General features: G+C 40.8%; 1 protein-coding gene and 1 long non-coding RNA gene across 5 annotated transcripts in view; one reads left to right on the forward strand and one right to left on the reverse strand.

Moving 5' to 3' along the window:
• LOC134572063 (very long chain fatty acid elongase 4-like) overlaps positions 1-23,582 on the reverse strand; it is a 596,371-nt gene that overhangs the window by 457,640 nt on the left and 115,149 nt on the right. The gene's annotated exons all lie outside the window — the stretch shown is intronic.
• Positions 9,609-9,904, forward strand: LOC134571031 (uncharacterized). Its single transcript, XR_010085176.1, has 2 exons — positions 9,609-9,651; positions 9,838-9,904. It is a non-coding gene; the product is annotated as an uncharacterized LOC134571031 (long non-coding RNA).

The raw sequence follows: 23,582 nt of genomic DNA on the forward strand, positions 1-23,582 counted from the left end.
ATGTGTGGTATATGAGGGGCAGGCTGTGGATTAGGGGGAATGTGTGGTATATGAGGGGCAGTCTGTGGATTGGGGGGATGTGTGGTATATGAGGGGTAGGCTGTGTATTGGGGGGGATGTGTGGTATATGAGGGGCAAGCTGTGGATTAGGGGGAATGTGTGGTATATGAGGGGCAGGCTGTGGATTAGGGGGAATGTGTGGTATATGAGGGGCAGGCTGTGTATTTGGGGGGATGTGTGGTATATGAGGGGCAGGCTGTGGATTAGGGGGAATGTGTGGTATATGAGGGGCAGGCTGTGGATTAGGGGGAATGTGTGGTATATGAGGGGCAGGCTGTGGATTGGGGGGTAGATGTGTGGTATTGTGAGGGGCAGGCTGTGGATTAGGGGGGGTAGATGTGTGGTATATGAGGGGCAGGCTGTGGATTAGGGGGGTAGATGTGTGGTATATGAGGGGCAGGCTGTGGATTGGGGGGGTGTGTGGTATTGTGAGGAGAAGGCTGTGGATTGGGGGGGGAGAGATGTGAGGTATATGAGGGGCAGGCTGTGTATTGGGGGGAGATGTGTGGTATATGAGGGGCAGGCTGTGGATTAGGGGGGATGTGTGGTATATGAGGGGCAGGCTGTGGATTAGGGGGAATGTGTGGTATATGAGGGGCAGGCTGTGTATTGGGGGGGAGATGTGTGGTACTGTGAGGGGCAGACTGTGTATTGGGGGGGAGATGTGTGGTACTGTGAGGGGCAGGCTGTGTATTGGGGGGGATGTGTGGTATATGAGGGGCAAGCTGTGGATTAGGGGGTAGATGTGTGGTATATGAGGGGCAGGCTGTGGATTAGGGGGGTAGATGTGTGGTATATGAGGGGCAGGCTGTGGATTGGGGGGAGAGATGTGTGGTATATGAGGGGCAGGCTGTGGATTGGGGGGGATGTATGGTATATGAGGGGTAGGCTGTGGATTTTGGCTCATTGGTAAGAGTCCCCAGCTCTGTATGTTACTGTTACACTGTCTCCATGTCATTGTTGTTACAGTAACTGTGAGTTTATTCTACTTTCACTTTCATTCTGAGGAATCTCACGGAAGGAGAGATTTATAAGAAAACAGCGAAGGCCAAAATCCAGGTTTGGTAGGTGGAAATACAGTAATAAATGTCTGGGTGATGGCAGTGGGAGAGATGTCAGGAGTGGGGAAATAGTTTGACAGGAAGGGAAATGAGACTGGGGTGGGGGCTGTCTAAAGAGACAGTCTCTGTGTGCACACCTAGAGAGTTTTTCAGAGTGAATCCCAAAATATAGAAATCTACAGTTTAACCCTGTGTGTGCCAGACAGAGCTATTTCTAGTGTGTTAGTGCAGTGCAGTTTGGGTAAAGCTGTGTAGATGCAGTGCTGGTGATGCAGTGTTAGTGCAGTGCAGTTAGGGTAAAGCTGTGTAGATGCAGTGTGTTAGTGCAGTGCTGGTGATGCAGTGTATTAGTGCAGTGCTGTTAGGGTAAAGCTGTGCTGTTTGGGTAAAGCTGTGTAGATGCAGTGCTGGTGATGCAGTGTTGGTGCAGTGCAGTTAGGGTAAAGCTGTGTAGATGCAGTGCTGGTGATGCAGTGTTAGTGCAGTGAGGGTAAAGCTGTGTAGATCCAGTGCTGGTGATGCAGTGTTGGTGCAGTGCAGTGAGGGTAAAGCTGTGTAGATGCAGTGCTGGTGATGCAGTGTTAGTGCAGTGCAGTTAGGGTAAAGCTGTGTAGATGCAGTGTTAGTGCAGTGCAGTTAGGGTAAAGCTGTGTAGATGCAGTTTGTTAGTGCACAGGGCTGGCACGTCCTATAGGCCGATTAGGCAGCCGCCTAAGGCACTTCTCAAGGGGGGCACCTGATTTGGGCTGCCTCCCCTCTATGTGGGACAAAGTCTGTAGTTCATGCCGCAGGTGACGGCACCGGGCGCTAGGGAGCACTCACATAGCTGCAGACTAGCGGCCGGTGCCATCAACCTCAGACCGCAAAGTTCACAGAGCACTCGGGGTCAAGTGAACGGGAGGATAGCGGGGGCAGAGCTGAGAGAGAGTGGAGGCAGCCAGATGCAGTCCAGAAGCCGGAGACTGATTCATTGTGAAATGAAAGGAAGAGGGGCACTTACTAGTGTGTGTGTGTGTGTTTTAAAGAATGTGTGTCAGTCTGTTTGTGTCAGTGTGTGTGTGTGTGTGTGTGTGTGTGTGTATGCTTGGATCAGTGTGTGTATGTGCCTGGATCAGTGTGTGTATGTGCCTGCTTAGGTCAGTACGTGTGCGTCTGTTTGAGGCAGTGTGTGTCTACTTTGAACAGTGTGTGTGCTTGAGTCAGTGTGTAGTATCTGCTTGGGTCAGTGTCTTTGTGTCTCCTTGGGTTAGCGTGTGTGTGTCTGCTTGGGTCAGTGTGTCTGCTTGGGTCAGTGTGTCTGCTTGTGTATGCTTGGGTCAGTGTGTCTGCTTTGGTCAGTGTGTGTGCGTGCATCTAATTGGGTTAGTGTGTGTGCGTCTGCTTGGGCCAGTGCAAGTGTGTGTGTCTGCATGATAGTCAACATGAGTCAGTGTATCCCTGCTTGGGTCAGTGTGTGTGTCTGCATGATAGTCAACATGAGTCAGTGTAACCCTGCTTGGGTCAGTGTGTGTGTCTCTGTCACTCTGCACGAGTCAGTGAATGTGTGTGTGCATTGGTCACTGATTGTGAGGACCATTGAGTGTAAGTGAGTGAATGAGTGTGTGCGTGAGTGTGTGTATGTGTGTGTCAGTGACTGCATTTGGACGTGAAGGACCATTTTAATTTAAAAAAAAAAAATCAATACTTTTAGAGGAGCACTCTAGTGTTGGGAATATCAACCTGTATTCTGAATAATATAGTGTCTCTGTCCCTACATAGATTCAAGCCAGGAGCAAATGGGGCGGCACATTTTTTTTTTTGCCTGGGGCGGCTAAAATCCTTGCACCGGCCCTGTTAATGCAGTGCTGTTTGGTTAAAACTGTGTAGATGCAGTGCTGGTATGCAGTGTGTTAGTGCAGTGATGTTTGGGTAAAGCTTTGTAGATGCAGTTTGTTAGTTCACTGCTGATAGGGTAAAGCTGTGTAGATGCTGTGCTGGTAATGCAGTGCTATAAGGTAACAGCTGTGTAGATGCAGTGTGTTAGTTCAGTGCTGTTTGGGTAAAGCTGTATAGATGCAGTGCTGGTAATGCAGTGTGTTAGTGCAGTGCTGTTTGGGTAAAGCTGTTGAGATTCAGTGAGTTAGTGAAGTGTGGATATGGTAGAACCTTAGAGATTTAGTGCCAGTAATGCAGTGTATCAATGCATGATAGGGTAGAGCTATAGAGATGCAGTGGTGATGTGCTGATAGGGTAGATATGCCGTCATGGCTGTCTTTAAATTATCAAGCAGTTGCACTCATCCTATGTTCATTAATCCATGATAATTATTCTATAGATGTCTATTTATTATCCTCATCAAACCCTTCCCGTTATTTAATTCCAGAAACTGTCCTATTACCAAAGGAGAAAATGACGAATAAAGTAATTGGAATATTCTCAAGGGAAAGCGACGACACATACAAATGGTTATATGACTATCTCCAGTCTCTCCCCCGAGTTCGGGAAGTTAATCAAATTTACATTGGTAATAACAGCTCCCAAATGTTTAACGAGGGACTCCATTCAAGCCATTTCGCCATTTTGTATCATTCGAAGAACAGAGGAAGAATTAATATCACGGATGTGACAGACTCTCTGTATGATAAAGAACTGGAGAAATTGTCAAATAAGCTCGGTAAGAGGGATGATGTGGGATAACATGAGATAACATGGAATAATGGGATAACACAGGCAAACTGGAGATAAAACACGATGACATAAGATAGCATGGAATAACACAGGATTACATGGGGTAACACAGGATTGTCACAGCAAGGGTGCCTAAATCATTTATTGCACTATGGAATATTGTCCTTTAATGTAATTTGGGTAGTAAATTAAGGTCCTGCTGGCCTAGCAGAGATGGTATTGTCAATGTCAAAATGGGTTACAACTTTTGAAGCTGGGACCCCCACAGAAGTCAGATGACAGAAGTGGTAGTGTGAATGGCATAGGAATGTGAAAAGGATTTTACCATAAGGATGTGAATTAATCAAGGCCCTGCAAGGTGTGAGATTCTACGCTTGAAAAGCCTGATGTCTAGCTTCAGCCATTTGGCCTGTACCTTTTCATTGATGAGAGGATTTCTTTGATATGTTAATGATCATAAGCCTTTTGTTCAAGTATCATATCCAAAAGAAACAGTCAAATGTGCCCACATAATAAAAATGAAGCCTCATTTTTTTACATTTAGAACAGGAACACCATCTTCTCAACAAGCCCAAACATAAAAGCATTACTTAACCACATGGGAAAGGATTGTGATGTCCGTTATATTGGGTCACGAGTAAGGTGTATGACATATCAATGGAATGGAAAAATAATAACAAATTCATAGATGCAATTATTATTTCTGGGCCTGGTACATAAGAGAAGATAGAGACAAATGTTTTCATTTGGATTGATGGGGGTCTGGACACAAGGGGGTGGTCGCTTAGTGTCTCTATGCCTTAACTCCACCTCTGGGTGAGGTGTGGTAATCCACAGGGTATATCTTTAATGAAACTGAAGTATGCCTGGTAATTTCTTGGGGCCAGAATCTGATCCTAAGCAATTGACCATCTTTCCTACCAGAGACCCCCTGGGGCCAGTGGTGTATCCTGGTTTTGTGCTGCCCTAGGCAGGACAAAACTCAGGCGCACCCCCCTCCCCCCGCGCCACCCCCACCCAACCTTTCCCCCCGCCCCGCATTCTAAATACACACACACACACTCGCTAACAGAAACACACACACACTAACAAACACACTCACACTCACTAACAGACAAACACACTCACTAACAGACACACACTCACTCACTAGCAGACACAAACTAGCAGACACACACACTCACTGACATACACACACACTCACAGGCAAACACACACTAACAGACACAGACACACACACACACTAACAGACACAGACACACACTAACAGACGCACAAACACACACACTAACAGACACACACACTGACAAACTAACAGACACAGACACACACACTAACAGACACAGACACAAACACTAACAGACACACACACTGACACACACTAACAGACACACACACACTAACAGACACACACACACTAACAGACACACACACTAACAGACACACACACTAACAGACACACACACACACACACACACACTAACAGACACAAACACTAACAGACACACACACTGACACACACACACACACTAACAGACACACACACTAACAGACACAGACACACACTCACCCACCCACATTAACACATTTTTTAAAAAATTAATTTTTAACACATTTTTTTACATTTTTTTTAACACATTTTTTTTTTAACACGTTTTTTTTAAATTTATTTGTAACACATTTTATTTAAATGTATTTTTAACACTTTTTTTTTTATTTAACACCCCCCCCCCCCAGCCACCTTACCTTTGGGAATGCTGGGGAGGGGGGTGTCTCTTCCTCCCTGGTGGTCCAGTGGCTGCTGGGCGGGCGGCAGGCTGGCGAGGGAGCTCTTCCCCTGAGCTGTCTGCTCAGCTCCCTCGCGCGCCTCAGAGTGAGGCTGGGAGCCGGAATATGACGTCATATTCCGGCTCCGACTCCCAGCCTCACTCTGCGGCTGGCGAGGGAGCTGAGCAGACAGCTCAGGGGAAGAGCTCCCTCGCCGGCCGCCCACCAGCGCCGCCCGACCGCCAGGCAGTGCCGCCCGATCGCCCAGCAGCCCGCCGGCATGTCAGTTAGCCGCAAGGCTAACAAGACATTTGCCTTGGGCATTTGGGGGCGGCTTTTTTTGCCGCCCCCTGGAAAATGCCGCCCAAGGCAAATGCCTTGTTTGCCTCGCGGCTAATACGCCCCTGCCTGGGGCAGAAGTGTTACTTTGAGTAAGTGATAGGGACTGTTATTTTATCCCTTTTGTTTTTATCTGTTGATGGTGTAAATAATTTATCATCTATTTTTTGCATGCACTGTGACTATTCTTTTTGCTCATAATAAATATTCCTATATTAAGTTTTGCCTTTGTCTGGTGAAAGAATCACATTACTTGAAGAGACTAATTAGTATTTTGCAATTACATAGATATTGTGCTAAGTTATATTTGGTGGGTTTTTATTATTGATTTACCCGGGAGACCACGGCACCCCATTTATAAATTGTCTTGGTGGTGGCAGCGTTAAAATAGTAAAGGTTATATTATCATGTTTAAGTGTGGGTGGTGTTAAGGGGGATTTTGTCATTATTTCCGGTCTAGTGCAGACAAATAGTGAACTTTAACCCTTTCACCACTACAACTACGTCACGCACACTCTTGACTCCCCAATGATTACATGGGGTAACACAAGATTACATGGGGTAACCCCGCAAAGCACAAGATAACACAGAATAACACAAGATAACCCAGAATAACATGGGATACCACATTGGCTTACTATGTGATACATGTACCATAATAGGTGCATGGTATGTACATTTAAGAACTTTATGTCTATAAAAAGACTGGCTCTCGTTCTAATATATTATCTCATGAATGGGGGTTCCTGTAAGCACATCTTCCTAAAAGGTCAGTACTGACTGCGCCAGTTGCCCACTTACCTTTCATTTACCAGAGAATTAATTAAAATGTTTTTCAGATCAGCTTTTTATGCCCAGTTCAGCATTGCAGCTAACTGATGTAAAACATCTTCAAAAAACTAACTACAAGAAGTCATTAAAGTCACTGTTATAGTGAATATAAATACTCATCAAAGGTGTCACAGTTTACCGGGAGTTGAACCACAGGTGCGGGAGATGGCACAAGGAGGCAATACCAAAGCACAGTACAAATGAAGGGGACATTCAAAGGCAGGGTGAGGTGAGAAGCAGAAGTCAGGGCAGCGGAATATCATAGTCCGTAAGGCAAGCAGAGGTAACAGTCCAGGAAAACAGTCAGCAAGGTAGCATACATCCAGCAGAAAAAGCAAACAACCAGATACTAGGCCTCAGGCAAAACTGGGTTTTACAGCCTGTTGATTAGGAACAGCTGAGACTAATTGGCAAGGGACTGCAGGTGGATCAGTACTGCTCCATCCAGAGTCAGGTAACAGAATAATGCAGGCAGATACTGAACCCTAGTGGACAACAAGGTAGAGAACCTGCCTGGGATGCTGGAGCTGTGAGTTCAAATCCTTCAAGGGACAACCTTGCTGTCTGCACGGTTCAGGGTGTAATGTGACAAAACATCTCCCAAAGGTATCACAGTTTACCAGGAGTTGGAAATCTACTGAATTATTAATCTAGACATTTCACAGTTTGTCTGTCATTATAGAGAAGAAAAGAGTCATAGTGGTGGTTGACGACTTGGAGGACAGCAGCGATGCGATGAAAACGTCAATACTGGAGAACCAGCCAAGTATTGCAAGATTGGCCAAAGAACTCTTCCTCTTCAGCACAGAGGAGAAGGCAACTCTTAATAAGGAATCTCCAAGTCAGCATTCAAGTAGTCCCGGAGCCCAGAAGCTGTTAAACATGGGAGACATAATATTTGGAAAAGGTTAGAAAGAACCCTATCTAAGGCTGACAAGTTTTTTTTATGCCACTAAATGTGTCTGTAGTGTACGCATTCACACAAAGATTCATAAAACACGAGGTCGATCATTCCCAAACAGACAATGTCACAGAGGTAAACTGACAATCAGGGCTGCTCACTAGAGTGGGAAGGTTCCTTCAAAATTTTGGAAAATCCACCAAACTCAAACTATAGATATTTTCTAAGGGTAATTCGGGGGCACATTCTGAAATCTGGATATGGGACGTGATTGCTGTAGTCATTTTTGTTTTGCAATTGTTTAGTGCACTTTTACTTATATTGCACTTTGAAGCATTTTTTTGCTCATGTGAAATATCACTTTAATTAGGGTGAAGTTGTATATTGTGTATTACAATTTCACTCTATTTGTGTGTTATAAATTAATTTATCTTAAAGACACAGTGCACCTTAAATTTATAGTTTATTCAGTACAGTTGTGTTTTTGGGGCTAGTGCATTTTAAGGTGCTGCTTTTTTTGCACTTATTTATTTATTTATTTATTTTAATATCAACTTTCAGCGCCTTATTCACTTGTTTATTACTATTATCTTTCTGTAATTGACTGCATGATCCTCTAATCATCATTAGCAGGCCCGAATTCCTAGAGTGATCCCAGGGCCCTAACTTTATCTCCACAATCCTATTTTTATAAATAGGATTGTGGAGATAAAAATCATAATTTTGTGTCTTTTGTGTCCCAATTCTACCCCTCGGTGGCCCCACGGCACTAAGTATATTTACCCAATCCAACCCTGCCTTCTCAGTGCTCTGTGATATGTACAAAGCAAAACATTAAACTTGACTGATTTCTACAAAACTCTGGGATTTATAATCATGTTTTTATGCCTCTTTATTTATTGTAGCACCAAAAATGTCTACAAAACACAAGAATAACATGGACACCCCAAAGCATAGTAAAAAAGTAAAAGGTGAGTCAGAACAATAGTCATCTGGGATTCAGATCACATGGTTGAACGTTCATTCAGAAAACAGGCATCAACTCCTCCATCCACCATCAGTAGGCCCAATTTCCCCATTCTACCCCTTGCTGACTCCAGGGCACCAATTTTATCTCCGCAATCCAACCCTGCCTTCTCAGTGCTATGCAATATCGAAAATGAAAAAGATTGAATACGACTGGTTTCCGCAAAACATGGCTTGATAATCATATTGTTGTGTCTATTTACGACTGCTATAGGACCTTTTAAAAACAAAACGAGCATGGTCACCCCAAAACATGGTGAAGAAGTAAAACGAGATACAGAAGATGGAGGTGAAGCCTGTGTGACAGATCGTGTGGATGTACCGTCAGCTTCAGATGTTTCCAAAGGTCAGACAACCGTAGCTTCCAAACACCATTAGTAAGCCCAGCTTCCCCCTTTGCCACTCGGTGACCCCAGGGCACTAAGTATATCTTTCCAATGCAACCCTGCCTTCTCAAAACATTAAACATAACTGATTTCTACAAAACTCTGGGATTTATAATCATGTTTTTATGTCTCTTTATTTATTGTAGCACCAAAAATGTCTACAAAACACAAGAATAACATGGACACCCCAAAGCATAGTAAAAAAGTAAAAGGTGAGTCAGAACAATAGTCATCTGGGATTCAGATCACATGGTTGAACGCTCATTCAGAAAACAGGCATCAACTCCTCCATCCACCATCAGTAGGCCCAATTTCCCCATTCTACCCCTTGCCGACTCCAGGGCACCAATTTTATCTCCGCAATCCAACCCTGCCTTCTCAGTGCTATGCAATATCGAAAATGAAAAAGATTGAATACGACTGGTTTCCGCAAAACATGGCTTGATAATCATATTGTTGTGTCTATTTGCGACTGCTATAGGACCTTTTAAAAACAAAACGAGCATGGTCACCCCAAAACATGGTGAAGAAGTAAAACGAGATACAGAAGATGGAGGTGAAGCCTGTGTGACAGATCGTGTGGATGTACCGTCAGCTTCAGATGTTTCCAAAGGTCAGACAACCGTAGCTTCCAAACACCATTAGTAAGCCCAGCTTCCCCCTTTGCCACTCGGTGACCCCAGGGCACTAAGTATATCTTTCCAATGCAACCCTGCCTTCTCAAAACATTAAACATAACTGATTTCTACAAAACTCTGGGATTTATAATCATGTTTTTATGTCTCTTTATTTATTGTAGCACCAAAAATGTCTACAAAACACAAGAATAACATGGACACTCCAAAGCATAGTAAAAAAGTAAAAGGTGAGTCAGAACAATAGTCATCTGGGATTCAGATCACATGGTTGAACGCTCATTCAGAAAACAGGCATCAACTCCTCCATCGACCATCAGTAGGCCCAATAAAAGGTGAAACAGAAGATGGATGTGAAATCTATATGACAGATCGAGGGGTTGTACAGTCAGAAAATATGCTTTAGCTGTTTCAAAAAGTCAGACAACCGTATCTTCCAAACACCATTAGTAGGTCCAACTTCTCACTTCCACCCCTCGGTGACCCAAGAGCACTAAGTATAGCTCCCCAATCCAGCTCTACTTTATCAGTGTTGATATAAATGAGGAGAACATCTAAACATGATCTATTCCTGCAAACCACAAATCATCACAATGACATTGTAACACCACAAAAACACTAATAAGTGACGAGACTGCAACCATTCCTACTAGCAGATTCTTGAATAATGCCAGACGCATTAGGAATAAAACCATTGAATGCACTATATAACGAAACATGACCAGAGATTGGGCTGGACCCAGTGACAGGCCTTGTCACCAAAGCTTGTCAGACTAAACATGAGAAGGTTTATTCAAGAAACCCATCAATTGTGGAGAATTTTGTGAATTTCACATTTTAAGCCCAAAAGGTTGGAGAAATAATGAATTAGAGATTTTCTAATGCAGTAAATTTAGGTTACAATTTCCAATTCTCTTATAAATTCACCACAATTCTCAGCCCAATCAGTAATTTTTTATTTTATTTGCAGAGTTCCAACATATTCTTGTGAGAATTATTTTATCTGAATATCTAACTATACAAGCATTTCTTATGGTGGTTATTATTACAATGTGTCAATACATTTTATCTAACAAACATCTTTACTTTCTTTGTCTTAGGGAAAACGGAAGGATCAAAGTAAGTAATATTTCAATTGAAGTCTAGAAATGGATATGTAATAATATTTTACCAACACACATGCTGGCTTACTGACTAAAATTAGACTTTCAGCAAATTAAATCCAAATGACAAAACCCGGGCTAAAACAGCTGAGGTATGCTATACTGGAGATAGAGAATTTCTCCATATCAGCTACTTTCCCCTAAATGTTGCCATTTAGATTTCACTTGGTTACAATTCAGATTTAGTGAATAAACCCACAATCTCTAGACATAGAGGTTATTATAGTATAGATTGTCTGGTCACCTTGCACTAGCTGGCCCTCGCTCTTTTCCCTCCTCGCCCTTCTGTTCTTCCCCTTGCTCTACAACCTTCTCAATACCCCACCGATCATCCCTTTACTCAATATTCCATATTATTATTATTTTATTATTTATATAGCGCCATCAGATTCCGTAGCGCCGTACATACCTTCTTCTCTTCCACTCTGATACGCATACAAGTAATATGTTGCCTTTTAAAGAGTGTGCTTTGACAGAAAAAATTTTCATGCAAAATTGACGCTGCAGTCCTGTGACTTCAGAATCTTGAAACTGCTTAAAAAACATAAGAACCGGGCCTACATAAAGGGTTATTAGTAATGACCCAGACTATGTAAAGGGTTACTGTCTATGGTACAGAGAGTAAAAAAAAAAAAGCACATTATAAGTCTGCCTTTCAGCTCTAAGATGTAAAAGAACCATTTTTATTTCCTCCTTCTCTGTGTGAGATCCATCCAATTTATGTTGCATGTCCAACTAGGACGGACTGTCTGCTCCCCTGGAGAGAGGCGAGCTTAGAAACATCTCCTGTTAGCTCCACAGATCGGTGCACACAGTCTGTGTATACAATGTGTACAGTACAGTAAATGCATGAATTTATTGAGACAATAAAATGTTACAAAGAATATACGCACGAAAATACACCGTGTAAAGTGCAAACTGTTAAAACAATTTCAAATGAAAAACAGTGTATTGCAGAGAGCATAAATATACATTTTGGAACTTATCAGGTATAAGCAGAACACAATAAAACACATGGACTGTGTACACATACACTGTATAAAGTCTCTGTGGCTGATGTGTTGTGTGTGTTTGTCTTAATGACCCTCAGAGTGTTTTTCTGACCTGCTTGGAGACCCCCTGTGCCGGGCTTGTGGTTTAGAAAATAGGAGTGGTAAGTCCAAGTAGTTGGTATTCTCCTGAGCTAGACCTCTGGTCCAGTGTGTATTATATTAGTTCCAGCTCGCAGCTGTTGCTGTATCCCCCTGTATATCCCACCAGATGTCGCTGTGCCGTTTAGGGAGGAAGGGTGGACTGGAACTCAAAGGTGTCAGAAACAAAAGAAGACCGATCGGTAATCGTTCGCTCCTATGCGTTTTGTGAGACGTTTTCACTTCTTCAGAGAGCATAGGCGATTAACGACCTACTGCTAAGGCTCTATATACCCGTTCGGGTGGTAGGGTTGCTCTCTTGCGATCAGGACTTTATTCCCTAAGACAAACCTAAAGATATTAATGAAATACATACAAATCTAAAAGTATAACATTTTTAAATTTAACTAGCAATTTGATCATTGAATGGCTTGAATGTTGACATTGTATACTCCGTGCATTTGTTTACAAATGTTGGGTAGCATTTTTTTTTTTTTTAGGTTGTTGTTTTTTTCTTTTCTTTTTTTGGATGTTAGTCTCTAGGTATTTTTATTATAGGATTTTCCGTATTATTTTTACATGCTACCCAACATTTGTAAACAAATGCACTGAGTAAACAATTATCGGATTAATGTGACCGATTGCACTCAATGTTTGCTGCTATTTGTCCTTCATGCAATTCTTGTGGTTTTCATATTTATTTTGGCTATTTTTTATTTCTCATTATATTCATACTGTATTGGGTTTAAACTGACTAGGGAGTTTTAACAATCTCAGGTACAGCAAGTTAAAACCACATTAAATCTCTTTTTTCAGATCATTTTTCTGTGGTTGTACTATAAGCTAAATTGAAACTCAGTGAGCAGCAGATACAACTGAATGAACACAATTGTAATTCATTCTGTCTTCACCCAATGGACCAATTTGCATGTTCCATCCACCAAAGAAATCAGTATACATCATTCAACCTCCAAACGGAACAATGTGTGTCATCCAACCAACAAACAGACCAACATGCATTATCCAACCACCAAACGGACCAACATGTATTTTCTAACCACCAAACGAATCAACATGTGTTATCCAAAACCAAAACAGGCCAGCATGCACCATCCAAACACCAAACAGACCAGCATGGGCCATCCATCCACCAAACAGACCAGCATGCACCTTCCAACCACCAAACAGACCAGCATGGGCCCTCCAACTACCAAATGGACCAACATTTGTCATCCTACCTCCAAACAGACCAGCATGTACCATCCAACCACCAAACAAATTTATACGCATTATCCAACCACCACATGGATAATTGTGCATCATCTTCCTGGATTGGCCAACCACCAATCAGTGCATCATCCAACTGTGGTTCTCATGGTAACTTCTACACTCTTGGAATTAAGCCCCAAAATGACTCCTTGTTCACAACCAGTATGTTTTAGTATTTATGAATTCAAAGAATGCAGATATGCAAACAATACTAAGTTAATGATTCACTGAAAAGAAAGAGATTTCCCCGATAGCAGAGTAAGAAAAAAAAATATGGTGAAGATATGGTGTTGTGTGAAAATAGTTGGGAGTTTTTACCAGACATTTTTGACAGATTTACAGATTTGTAGAATTGTTTTTTTTTGTTTTTTTTTAGAAAATACTTAATATTCATGGATATAAAAGGTTAATATTTAGGGTAACAGTTTGTGAATCCAAACAGAAAATCAACTGACATTTTGGAGTGAGGAGGATATTTTTTTTCTCTTTTGTGGCAAAATTGGATGTTTTACCATATAATTGGTATTAACAAGAAAATGGTTGTCACACCCGGCTGTCTGCCATATGCAATAGATATAAGCAATCAGTATACAGATAAGGGTGCTCACTCAGAAAGCCCTATTTCCAAAGGCTAATGATACAATATAATATAGTACTGAATGAGGATTACTGAATTGGTTCTGGTATATACTATTTGGTTAACATTTCTATATAGGTATCCATTCTCTTCGGTATTTGGATTAGTACCATATTGATAATTTGTATATTATTATTTTATTATTTATATAGCGCTATCAGATTCCGTAGCGCTGTACATGTATGATAACATTTATACTTTGATTTATAGATTGGATACTTGGTGATACCTGTTACCTTTGTACCTGTACGATAAAGTGCTTTGTATTTTAGCTGGCTGTGCTCCTCATTCAGTACTATAACCATATAATTAGGACATATTTAAGGATTGCTTGAGAGTGTCTCATTTAAACGAGATATTATTTTTTTCCTTCAGCTGATTTATATTTTTCTGCCTTATTCAGCACTCAGATTCTAATCTGTGATGACTACCTTGCATTTTCTTAGTGTATTCCTATATCGAACGGGTAGGCCAGACAGTAACCCGTTGCGCACTGTGCTTATATCAGCATTATCTCATTGTTGAAGCCTAAAGAAGGCCGAAGCAGTGGTCTGCACTTGCTGTATGCCTTGAGCTGGGGGGATTTGCCAGCATTTTGTTACTGGACTGACACAGCAAAGGTCCCATCTATTATGACACTAGTTCGCTAAAATGACCCCTGAGTTTGTCAGTGTTTTCTTACGCAATGGGGGAGATTTATCTCCTGTCACTAGAATGTTAACATCTAACTTTCAGTGAATTATTGGAGCAATTTATTCAATCCGTCAGTTTTTATACATTTTGCTTTCGAACTCATTTTTGACTATGGATCATTTTTTCGACAAACACAAAGGATTTATTGCTACAATTTCTAACAGGAAAGTCTTCTGTTTCACTTGCCATTTTTTGCCACACTTGAAATGGAGGTTTCTTCAAAAACCTGTGGTGTTTACAGTGAAGAAAACCATCTGTTTTTAGGTTCCTTTTAGAACTATTAGGACAGAATCAGAATGAAGACAGATTTCCCAGAACACTTTGATAAATGCCTCCAACGTTTTGGCTGATTGGGTGCATTAATAGGTGCTAGAGGTATATCTGGTTTGTGGTAATCATTTCTTCCCCTGACAAATGATTGTGCTGCTCAGTAAACAGAACAGGACCAATATTGAAGGGACAAATTAGCAGCCATGACTACCAGTAGCCAAAACATTCCCACACAACACTCTATCATTTCTCTGGTCGCAGTGCTGGGAAGGGGTTGCAGGGCGGGCAGCTCCAAGAGTCCATGGCGCAGTCAGTGATATCGTTATGCCATTAGTTTTAGGGTTGTGGCAGTGCAGTGCGTAATGGTACAGTGTTACAGTGTCTAGGCAGCTCACTGTTACATTGGGCCAAGAGAAGTGGGCCACTGAGAGCCCAGTTCAGGCATAGGGGATCCTGTAACACTCTAACTGAAGATTTAACTATAGACCAGTGTGTAGGCATCTATGGCTGTGCACCATCTCTTTCAACCCTCAGCTACTTACTTATACAGAAAACAAGAACAAAGGCATGTTTAGATCTTTATTCTTTGTATATTATATATATATTTTTTTTTATTAGAAATTGTATTCATGTAAAAAAAAAATTGTTTATTGTCTGTATTCCAATTTTACATTTTTAAAGATATTTTTATTTACATTTTTTGTTTTTATTCTCGTATTGTTGTAGGTCAGTTTATATTTAAATAGTCATTTGTGTTAACTAATAAAATTGAATCCTTCCGTATACTTGAACATTAATTTTAAAAATGACATACATTGGTAGTTGTATTACTTACATTTTATAATTAAATTCCTTTGTTGTTTTTTTTTTTGTGTGTCTTTTGCTTTTTGTTTCTCTTTAAGTAAGCAACGTTTTGGACTTGGTCACAATATAGTTAAAACGTGAGATACGAATTTCTGCCCGAGCTAACCAGAGAATTGCAATGTTCGGGGTCTTATCCAAACAGGCCGAATGTGTAATATATATTATTAGAATGTTCGTAGCTTATACATTGTCAGATTGTTTCTAACATAAAAACATGTAATCAAAGACTTATTAAGATACTACGACACATACAAAGGTATTTGCACTGATTTGTTTATGTATAAATGAGATTGAGGATTTAAACCACTCTCTCATTTTGCTTCTATACAATTATTCTTTATGTAAGATGATATTTATGAAATGTATTTCTTTTTGATAAATGTAACGAGTAGAGTTTCTGATTAAGAAGCAATTTCTTTGTTTGACTTGGGTTATATATCCTATTCACTGTATTTTATCTTCTATATACAATATAGATTCAAAATGTTCCTTTAAGAAACAACAATTTTATATATTTTTAGTTTTTAGGACAGTTTTTGGAAGCAGTATTGTATAGTTAACCTTCTAATCACAATATGCTTTGATTGTTACGTGGACTCTTGTGTGATTGGTTGCTTATTGAAGTGTCCACTTATAAATACCTTTGTATGATGCACTTGATTATGGCTTGAAAAGACACACACAGTGTCGATATGTTGCCAATTAGTTGATGGCTGAATAAACCCACATTTCACCTCTCTTCACTGAGTGCTGGGGTCTTATTATGCTATATACGGATTATTTATACCTTTGGAGCAGGGACTTTCATCTTGGCACGGTGCCAAAATTTGGACTTCAAAGAGTGCCCCTGTTAAATATTCACGTTTAAATGACATCATTTGTGTTAGTGCACTGTAAGTGTTAGTGATAATGTGGCAGTGAATAATGCTCCAAAGAGGGACAGTTTAATTTAAGGGGTTTGAGAGTGGGTGTGGCCAGGGCAGGGATGTTTTGAGAAATTTTAGGTGACTTGCTAATAACAATTTAAACAACTAAAATGTAATTTATAAAACAATGTATCTTATTTAAACAAACTGATCTCTAAACACAATTATTGTAGTTTAAAGACACATTACTGGGAGTATTATTGCTGTGGAGCTCTGTTATACACTCAGACACATTACTGGGAGTATTATTACTGTGGGGCTCTGTTATACACTCAGACACATTACTGGGAGTATTATTGCTGTGGAGCTCTGTTATACACTCAGACACATTACTGGGAGTATTATTGCTGTGGAGCTCTGTTATACACTCAGACATATTACTGGGAGTATTATTGCTGTGGAGCTGTTATACACTCAGACACATTACTGGGAGTATTATAGCCGTGGAGCTCTGTTATACACTCAGTCACATTACTGGGAGTATTATTGCTGTGGGGCTCTGTTATACACTCAGACACATTACTGGGAGTATTATTGCTGTGGGGCTCTGTTATACACTGACACATTACTGGGAATATTATTACTGTGGAGCTCTGTTATACACTCAGACACATTACTGGGAGTATTATTGCTGTGGGGCTCTGTTATACACTCAGACACATTACTGGGAGTATTATTGCTGTGGAGCTCTGTTATACACTCTGACACATTACTGGGAGTATTATTGCTGTGGAGCTCTGTTATACACTCAGACACATTACTGGGAGTATTATTGTTGTGTATCTCTGTTATACACTCAGACACATTACTGGGAGTATTATTGCCGTGGGGCTCTGTTATACACTCAGACACATTACTGGGAGTATTATTGCTGTGGCGCTCTGTTATACACTCAGACACATTACTGGGAGTATTATTGCTGTGGAGCTCTGTTATACACTCAGACACATTACTGGGAGTATTATTGCTGTGGAGCTCTGTTATACACTCTGACACATTACTGGGAGTATTATTGCTGTGGAGCTCTGTTATACACTCAGACACATTACTGGGAGTATTATTACTGTGGGGCTCTGTTATACACTCAGACACATTACTGGGAGTATTATTGCTGTGGAGCTCTGTTATACCCCCAGACACATTACTGGGAGTATTATTGCTGTGGGGCTCTGTTGCACACTCAGACACATTACTGGGAGTATTATTGCTGTGGAGCTCTGTTATACACTCAGACACATTACTGGGAGTATTATTACTGCGGAGCTCTGGTATACACTCAGACACATTAATGGGAGTATTATTGCTGTGGAGCTCTGATATACACTCAGACACATTACTGGGAGTATTATTGCTGTGGAGCTCTGTTATATACTCAGACACATTAATGGGAGTATCATTGCTGTGGGGCTGTTATACACTCAGACACATTACTGGGAGTATTATTGCTGCGGAGCTCTGGTATACACTCAGACACATTACTGGGAGTATTATTGCTGTGGAGCTCTGATATACACTCAGACACATTACTGGGAGTATTATTGCTGTGGAGCTCTGTTATACACTCAGACACATTAATGGGAGTATTATTGCTGTGGAGCTCTGTTATACAGACACATTACTGGGAGTATTATTACTCTGAAGCTCTGTTATACAGTCACATTACTGGGAGTATTATTGCTGTGAAGCTCTGTTATACACTCAGACACATTACTGGGAGTATTATTGCTGTGGAGCACTGTTATACACTCAGAAACATTACTCGGAGTATTATTGCTGTGGCGCTCTGTTATACACTCACACATTACTGGGAGTGTTATTGCTGTGGAGCTCTGTTATACACTCAGACATTACTGGGAGTATTATTGCTGTGGAGCTCTGTTATACACTCAGACACATTACTGGGAGTATTATTGCTGTGGAGCTCTGTTATACACTCAGATTCATTACTGGGACTATTATTGCTGTGGAGCTCTGTTATACACTCAGACACATTACTGGGAGTATTATTGCTGTGGGGCTCTGTTATACACTCAGACACATTACTGGGAGTATTATTGCTGTGGGGCTCTGTTATACACTCAGACACATTACTGGGAGTATTATTGCTGTGGAGCTCTGTTATACACTCAGACACATTACTGGGAGTATTATTGCTGTGGAGCTCTGTTATACACTCTGACACATTACTGGGAGTATTATTGCTGTGGGGCTCTGTTATACACTCAGACACATTACTGGGAGTATTATTACTGTGGAGCTCTGTTATACACTCAGTCACATTACTGGGAGTATTATTGCTGTGGAGCTCTGTTATACACTCAGAAACATTACTGAGAGTATTATTACTGTAGAGCTCTGTTATACACTCAGACACATTACTGGGAGTATTATTACTGTGGAGCTCTGTTATACACTCAGACACATTACTGTGAGTATTATCGCTGTGGAGCTCTGTTATATACTCAGACACATTACTGGGAGTATTATTGCTGTGGAGCTCTGTTATACACTCAGACACATTACTGGGAGTATTATTGCTGTGGAGCTCTGTTATACACTCAGACATATTACTGGGAGTATTATTGCTGTGGAGCTCTGTTATACACTCAGACACATTACTGAGAGTATTATTACTGTAGAGCTCTGTTATACACTCAGACACATTACTGGGAGTATTATTACTGTGGAGCTCTGTTATACACTCAGACACATTACTGGGAGTATTATTACTGTGGAGCTCTGTTATACACTCAGACACATTACTGGGAGTATTATTGCTGTGGAGCTCTGTTATGCACTCTGACACATTACTGGGAGTATTATTGCTGTGGGGCTCTGTTATACACTCAGACACATTACTGGGAGTATTATTACTGTGGAGCTCTGTTATACACTCAGTCACATTACTGGGAGTATTATTGCTGTGGAGCTCTGTTATACACTCAGACACATTACTGAGAGTATTATTACTGTAGAACTCTGTTATACACTCAGACACATTACTGGGAGTATTATTGCTGTGGAGCTCTGTTATACACTCAGACACATTACTGGGAGTATTATTTCTGTGGAGCTCTGTTATACACTCAGACACATTACTGGGAGTATTATTACTGTGGAGTTCTGTTATACACTCAGACACATTACTGGGAGTATTATTGCTGCGGAGCTCTGTTATACACTCAGACACATTACTGAGAGTATTATTACTGTAGAGCTCTGTTATACACTCAGACACATTACTGGGAGTATTATTGCTGTGGGGCTCTGTTATACACTCAGACACATTACTGAGAGTATTATTACTGTAGAGCTCTGTTATACACTCAGACACATTACTGGGAGTATTATTACTGTGGAGCTCTGTTATACACTCAGACACATTACTGGGAGTATTATTACTGTAGAGCTCTGTTATACACTCAGACACATTACTGGGAGTATTATTGCTGTGGAGCTCTGTTATACACTCAGACACATTACTGAGAGTATTATTACTGTAGAGCTCTGTTATACACTCAGACACATTACTGGGAGTATTATTACTGTGGAGCTCTGTTATACACTCAGACACATTACTGGGAGTATTATTACTGTGGAGCTCTGTTATACAATCAGACACATTACTGGGAGTATTATTACTGTGGAGCTCTGTTATACACTGAGACACATTACTGGGAGTATTATTACTGTGGAGCTCTGTTATACACTCAGACACATTACTGGGAGTATTATTACTGTGGAGCTCTGTTATACACTCAGACACATTACTGGGAGTATTATTACTGTGGAGCTCTGTTATACACTCAGACACATTACTGGGAGTATTATTACTGTGGAGCTCTGTTATACACTCAGACACATTACTGGGAGTATTATTGCTGTGGAGCTCTGTTATACACTCAGACACATTACTGGGAGTATTATTACTGTGGAGCTCTGTTATACACTCAGACACATTACTGGGAGTATTATTGCTGTGGAGCTCTGATATACACTCAGACACATTACTGGGAGTATTATTGCTGTGGAGCTCTGTTATACACTCAGACACATTAATGGGAGTATCATTGCTGTGGGGCTGTTATACACTCAGACACATTACTGGGAGTATTATTGCTGCGGAGCTCTGGTATACACTCAGACACATTACTGGGAGTATTATTGCCGTGGAGCTCTGATATACACTCAGACACATTACTGGGAGTATTATTGCTGTGGAGCTCTGTTATACACTCAGACACATTAATGGGAGTATTATTGCTGTGGAGCTCTGTTATACAGACACATTACTGGGAGTATTATTACTCTGAAGCTCTGTTATACAGTCACATTACTGGGAGTATTATTGCTGTGAAGCTCTGTTATACACTCAGACACATTACTGGGAGTATTATTGCTGTGGAGCACTGTTATACACTCAGAAACATTACTCGGAGTATTATTGCTGTGGCGCTCTGTTATACACTCACACATTACTGGGAGTGTTATTGCTGTGGAGCTCTGTTATACACTCAGACATTACTGGGAGTATTATTGCTGTGGAGCTCTGTTATACACTCAGACACATTACTGGGAGTATTATTGCTGTGGAGCTCTGTTATACACTCAGATTCATTACTGGGACTATTATTGCTGTGGAGCTCTGTTATACACTCAGACACATTACTGGGAGTATTATTGCTGTGGGGCTCTGTTATACACTCAGACACATTACTGGGAGTATTATTGCTGTGGGGCTCTGTTATACACTCAGACACATTACTGGGAGTATTATTGCTGTGGAGCTCTGTAATACACTCAGACACATTACTGGGAGTATTATTGCTGTGGAGCTCTGTTATACACTCTGACACATTACTGGGAGTATTATTGCTGTGGGGCTCTGTTATACACTCAGACACATTACTGGGAGTATTATTACTGTGGAGCTCTGTTATACACTCAGTCACATTACTGGGAGTATTATTGCTGTGGAGCTCTGTTATACACTCAGAAACATTACTGAGAGTATTATTACTGTAGAGCTCTGTTATACACTCAGACACATTACTGGGAGTATTATTACTGTGGAGCTCTGTTATACACTCAGACACATTACTGTGAGTATTATCGCTGTGGAGCTCTGTTATATACTCAGACACATTACTGGGAGTATTATTGCTGTGGAGCTCTGTTATACACTCAGACACATTACTGGGAGTATTATTGCTGTGGAGCTCTGTTATACACTCAGACATATTACTGGGAGTATTATTGCTGTGGAGCTCTGTTATACACTCAGACACATTACTGAGAGTATTATTACTGTAGAGCTCTGTTATACACTCAGACACATTACTGGGAGTATTATTACTGTGGAGCTCTGTTATACACTCAGACACATTACTGGGAGTATTATTACTGTGGAGCTCTGTTATACACTCAGACACATTACTGGGAGTATTATTGCTGTGGAGCTCTGTTATGCACTCTGACACATTACTGGGAGTATTATTGCTGTGGGGCTCTGTTATACACTCAGACACATTACTGGGAGTATTATTACTGTGGAGCTCTGTTATACACTCAGTCACATTACTGGGAGTATTATTGCTGTGGAACTCTGTTATACACTCAGACACATTACTGAGAGTATTATTACTGTAGAACTCTGTTATACACTCAGACACATTACTGGGAGTATTATTGCTGTGGAGCTCTGTTATACACTCAGACACATTACTGGGAGTATTATTTCTGTGGAGCTCTGTTATACACTCAGACACATTACTGGGAGTATTATTACTGTGGAGTTCTGTTATACACTCAGACACATTACTGGGAGTATTATTGCTGTGGAGCTCTGTTATACACTCAGACACATTACTGAGAGTATTATTACTGTAGAGCTCTGTTATACACTCAGACACATTACTGGGAGTATTATTACTGTGGAGCTCTGTTATACACTCAGACACATTACTGGGAGTATTATTACTGTGGAGCTCTGTTATACAATCAGACACATTACTGGGAGTATTATTACTGTGGAGCTCTCTTATACACTGAGACACATTACTGGGAGTATTATTACTGTGGAGCTCTGTTATACACTCAGACACATTACTGGGAGTATTATTACTGTGGAGCTCTGTTATACACTCAGACACATTACTGGGAGTATTATTACTGTGGAGCTCTGTTATACACTCAGACACATTACTGGGAGTATTATTGCTGTGGAGCTCTGTTATACACTCAGACACATTACTGGGAGTATTATTACTGTGGAGCTCTGTTATACACTCAGACACATTACTGGGAGTATTATTACTGTGGAGCTCTGTTATACACTCAGACACATTACTGGGAGTATTATTGCTGTGGAGCTCTGTTATACACTCAGACACATTACTGGGAGTATTATTACTGTGGAGCTCTGTTATACACTCAGACACATTACTGGGAGTATTATTACTGTAGAGCTCTGTTATACACTCAGACACATTACTGGGAGTATTATTGCTGTGGAGCTCTGTTATACACTCAGACACATTACTGAGAGTATTATTACTGTAGAGCTCTGTTATACACTCAGACACATTACTGGGAGTATTATTACTGTGGAGCTCTGTTATACACTCAGACACATTACTGGGAGTATTATTACTGTGGAGCTCTGTTATACAATCAGACACATTACTGGGAGTATTATTACTGTGGAGCTCTGTTATACACTGAGACACATTACTGGGAGTATTATTACTGTGGAGCTCTGTTATACACTCAGACACATTACTGGGAGTATTATTACTGTGGAGCTCTGTTATACACTCAGACACATTACTGGGAGTATTATTACTGTGGAGCTCTGTTATACACTCAGACACATTACTGGGAGTATTATTACTGTGGAGCTCTGTTATACACTCAGACACATTACTGGGAGTATTATTGCTGTGGAGCTCTGTTATA

This window comes from Pelobates fuscus, chromosome 8 (genome assembly GCF_036172605.1).
Source record: "Pelobates fuscus isolate aPelFus1 chromosome 8, aPelFus1.pri, whole genome shotgun sequence".
NCBI lineage: Eukaryota > Metazoa > Chordata > Amphibia > Anura > Pelobatidae > Pelobates > Pelobates fuscus.